At 37.9% G+C, this 4,990-nt stretch overlaps 1 non-coding gene across 1 annotated transcript; it reads right to left on the bottom strand.

Moving 5' to 3' along the window:
* Positions 1-425: 425 nt before the first annotated feature.
* On the bottom strand, positions 426-506 carry Trnaa-ggc4 (transfer RNA alanine (anticodon GGC) 4). Its single transcript has one exon. It is a non-coding gene; the product is annotated as a tRNA-Ala (tRNA).
* Between the last annotated feature and the right edge of the window lie 4,484 nt (positions 507-4,990).

Genomic DNA, 4,990 nt, shown 5'->3' on the forward strand with positions numbered 1-4,990 from the left:
GACATATGTTTTAATCCAGATCAATGAGACAACAGAAGTACTGTACTGAGCTTCTATGAAAATCTCACACAAGTCTCTGTTCAGGTACTGAGACTGCCAAAGAACCATCTTGCCTTCTCCATATTGTTCATAGTGATATTTTATCTATTGAGAAATATTTCAATCAACTATGTGAAATATCACTAATGAATCCCATGAATATAGACTGAAAATTGAATGAACTTAATTATATAGATGTTATTTAGGGCTTTACTTAGATGTTTAATTTCCTTGTGGCAATTGGAAATGAAGGCTTGAATGGAGAAGTTGGAAAACTTTTGATTGAAAATATAGATAGTTGGAGGTTATATAATACCCAGCAGCAGATAATCAATGCCATATACATAAAAGAGAATATTATCTTTTTTTCTTTTTTTTTTTTTTTTTTTTGGAGCTGGGAACCGAACCCAGGGCCTTGTGCTTGCCAGGCAAGCGCTCTACCACTGAGCTAAATCCCCAACCCCAAAAGAGAATATTATCAATTCATTAAAAAAGTTTGCATCAATGCTACCAAAGAATGCACTTGGATATATCATGCCAAGTGAGAGCACATTCTACCAAAGAAATACTAGAAAAGTCACATCTACGTGAAATATTTAGAATAAGCAAATTAATCACAGCACAACCAGTAGTTGTGCTGTGGGTGCCATCAGGGGTTACTACTTGATGGGCAGAGTTTGTATTTGAGGTATTGAAAAGGTCGTGGAAATATACAGTGGTGACAGCTGATAGGTCATTTCTCTGCTGTCACTGAAATAAGCCTATTTAAACCAGATTAGATTATATTAAAGGCAGGTTTATTGGGAAGATGCTAGCAGGTATGCAAGTTCACTGGTTCCAACAACCAAATCCAGGGAAGTCACTATGAGGAAAGGTGGGGGGAGTAAGAAGGAAAGAAAGGGTGTGATCACAGAGAGAGAAGAAAAAAGAGATGGGGGAGGGCAGGGAGGAGGAGGGAGGGAGGGAGAGAGAGAGAGAGAGAGAGAGAGAGAGAGAGAGAGAGAGAGAGAGAGAGAGATCTGGATTATATTGGGAGGAGCCTCCAGGGGAAGGGCAGCCTAGCCCATCGGCTGGAAAGTTCTGGATTGGGGCAGAGTATGCCAGGTAGGTCCTGAAGAATGCTGGGAGAACAGGAGAATGTGGAAGTCAGTTCTGCTTTAATATGCAACATGTGTACCTCAGCTCCTTGTCCTGGGTCCAAAACCAAACAACAGCTACATAGCATTACACATATAAAATACTACAGAAATGTATGCTTCAATAATGTATAAAATGGCAAAATTATATATAATATAACTATTTCTATAAATATGTATGTTATATATATTAAGACACATATATATGTCTATATATATTACCAAATAATTTTTAAATGGGGCTGGGAAGTAGACATAGTAGTGAAACATATGTTCTTTTCTTGAAGACTACCCAATTCAGTTCCCAACACCCACACTGATCAGCTTACGACCACCTATAACTCTCAGTCCTGAAGATCCTACACCACCTTTTGGCTTCTGAATAAAACTGCATGCACACAGCATACACAAATCCAGAAAATATAAATATAATTTAAAGGTAAAATAGTCTTTAATAAAAACCTAAAATGTTGGAGAAGATGAATAGGTGCAATAGTATTCTAGCATCCCTCAACAGATAATCAAAATGTGCTATGTATATTAAAATTAATATTAAGTAACTATGAAAAGGAAGTATACATTCATGCTACCAAATAAAATCTTTCATATATTAGCTAGATAACTGAATTTAAATTAAAGCAGTAAGTAACTAGATAAGTAAAATTCTAAATCATGGTCATTAATGGCAATTAAGAACATTTGTAGATTCCCAGTAATTACATTTTGAATATATAACATGATGAATATTACAGATAAACTGTAGGAAGAATGAGGTAAAACTAAGAATTAGCTTCCAGCCACAATGGATACATCTGTAATACAACTCCTGCACCCAAGACTCGCAAACATAAGAGGAAAGAAGATTCTAGGGACTCTGTGAGGGAGGATTTGGAGGGGACCAGCATTAGGGAAATTATATAAATAAATAAATATTCAAAAATAAAGAACCAGAGGAATAGGGAGTCTAAGGGAGAGTGTGAATCCTACAAATTACAGAAAGCATCATCTATGGTATCTCAACAATATGGCTGCCCACAGAAGACATGAACAATGCCAACACCAATAGGTATGCTGAAGTGGAAGGGGAAAATCTCCAGGGGTTCTATGCCTAAACAAAGAACTACTGTAGACAATTACTAGCTGCTGAGAGGAGAGGAATAAGCCCCAAGTGGTTATTTAATCCAGTCAGTCTCTCTCTCTCTCTCTCTCTCTCTCTCTCTCTCTCTCTCTCTCTCTCTCTGGGTGTGCGTTTTTCTATTATGAGAGGAGACAAAATTTGCATTTATCAAACCCGTCATTCTCACATGGTTTGATTTTTGTGTGTCTCTATCTAAGCTCTGTGTGTATTATTTTGCAAACAGGTATTCAGTGTCTGAAGTCATAATTTGTGTGCGCACATGGTAAGATGATAGAAAAGTGATAAGAATATATAAAACTGTTGTTGATTCTATAAGCAAATGAAAAAATATTGTACTTAATAAATCAAGATATAGAAAATGGTTTATAGTATATAAATATTCTGAGCTTAAGTACGTTTTCTATTTTGTTAATTTGTGGTTTAATTAGAAATATAGGAAATATAGTATAGGAACTGGAGGATTGCGTCAGTGGTTAAAGCACTGGCTGCCTTTCAGAGGACCGGGGTATGGTTCCCAGCACTCACATGGTGCTTTGCAGACCCGAGTAACTCCTGTTCCACACACCATGGAACCTTGTCCTCTGGTCTCAGTTGACACTGTACACACGTGGTTCACATACACACATCTAGGTAAAATGCTCGTATACTGAAATAAAAATAAATAAGACATTTGGCTTAAAATAAATGAATTTATGACGTTTTTACATCCAACATGTGGTTTGTTGGTTATTGAGTAAGTGGAGGATGGAGCCTCATGTTTTCTATTTTCTGTAGTATCTGAGATTCGTTAATCTAAATTAAAGTGCTGATTAGAGCAAGAGTCTCATCAGTGACCTTCCTCTCACCTTTAGAAGAGTTTTAATTGGAGTAACCTTTCAGAGCACTTTCAGTTTGATAACCGCAGGTCTAATAACATATTCACTTCACAGAAATACACTTGTCAACTGAGTCCACAGGATGATTTAACATTCGCTGTCCACCTCCTGTTCTGCACACCAATGTGTATATAATGCAGTCAGCTCTACCTGTTTATTATTTCCTAAGAGTCAGCTTTTGAATTTATAAAAAAAATCTCTTTCCAATCCTGATATTCAAGTAAAAAACATTCTTTTTCTGTATGTTTTAAATTTAATGAAATTATAAATATATCGTATTTCCACTCTCCTTTCTTCTCTACAAACTCTCCCATGTTCCTGCTTAATCTTTCTCAAAATCACAGCTTATTTTTGAATATATATATGTATATTTTAGTATTTGATACAAGCATATCATTAGTATACTTACAAACTGCTCGGTCCATTCAGTATTCCTTATACGTATATGAATTTAGAGCTGAGTGTTTGGAACCAGATAACCAACTAAATGGATCATCCGTGGAAAACATGAATCTCCCCCCCCCCCCCCCCGTCACCAATTGCTAACTCCCAACAATTGTTTTTGGTCCAGCAGTGAGATCCCGTGTTTCCCACTTCCATGTCAGTATGTCTACTGGCGTCACACTTGCTCGGACCTTATTTAGGTGGCCATATTCTGAATTATGCTTCTCTGGCATTGTAGCTAACAGTGCTGTTGACCTATTTTCTATGTTTTCGGTTACATTACATTACGGTCAGTTTTCAAATGTAAGATAACACTCATATGAACAACAATGCCAAGCAACCAGAGCTTCCAGGGACTAAGCCACTACCCAAAGACTATACATGGACTGACCCTGGACTCTGACCTCATAGGTAGCAATGAATATCCTAGTAAGAGCACCAGTGGAAGGGGAAGCCCTGGGTCCTGCTAAGACTGAACCCCCAGTGAACGTGATTGTTGGGCGGAGGGTGGTAATGGGGGGAGGATGGGGAGGGGAACACCCATAAGGAAGGAGAGGGGGAGGGGTTAGGGGGATGTTGGCCCGGAAACCAGGAAAGGGAATAACAAACAAAATGTAAATAAGAAATACTCAAGTTAATAAAGATTAAAAAAAAAGACAACTCTCAGTTCCATTACCACTATGCAAGCAGAAGTACCACCGGCCATTTTTTACTGAGCAGGACACTCAGCACTTTGCACCAAAGACCATTCGCAGGATCAAGGAAAACCTGGGAAGTGAAAATGAAAGGGATCTTCCCCACAAACTTTTCATAGGTCAAGCACAGACCATTTCGTTGTTGTTCTTTGATTATATTTCTTTGTGAAATGGCGAAACAGGTCATCCATTGGCACTTATACTGTGAAACTGCTTCATTATGTCAGAATTACATGTCATGTAGATAGAACAGCTGGGACAGGCAATAGACCTCTTTAAGCTGAGGTCAGTGAAGCACTTTTAATAGTTAATAATAACGACAATAATGATTCCTAGCACACACCATCTTCTTTGTGCCAGTCTAGGAGTACTAATCATATCGGATATGATTCTCTCTCCTGTTATCACCATTAGCTCCTCTCACTTTACAAACGATTCCATTATTACTGACCACGTGATGATTCCAGCTATACCTTGTATCTTCATTGTCAAGAAAGCCATGAAGAAACAAAAATTTGAAGCCCGGAGACCCACAGAGGTATCAGTGGACTTGCCTCCTTTTTTATTTCTCACCCCTTTTTATGTGAACTGTAAATACACAGTAGACAAAGCAAACCGCTCATAAGCCTGCATGTGTGAGTAAGAGTGTTTTGTGCCTATGTA

Source organism: Rattus norvegicus, chromosome 6 (genome assembly GCF_036323735.1).
Source record: "Rattus norvegicus strain BN/NHsdMcwi chromosome 6, GRCr8, whole genome shotgun sequence".
Taxonomy (NCBI): domain Eukaryota; kingdom Metazoa; phylum Chordata; class Mammalia; order Rodentia; family Muridae; genus Rattus; species Rattus norvegicus.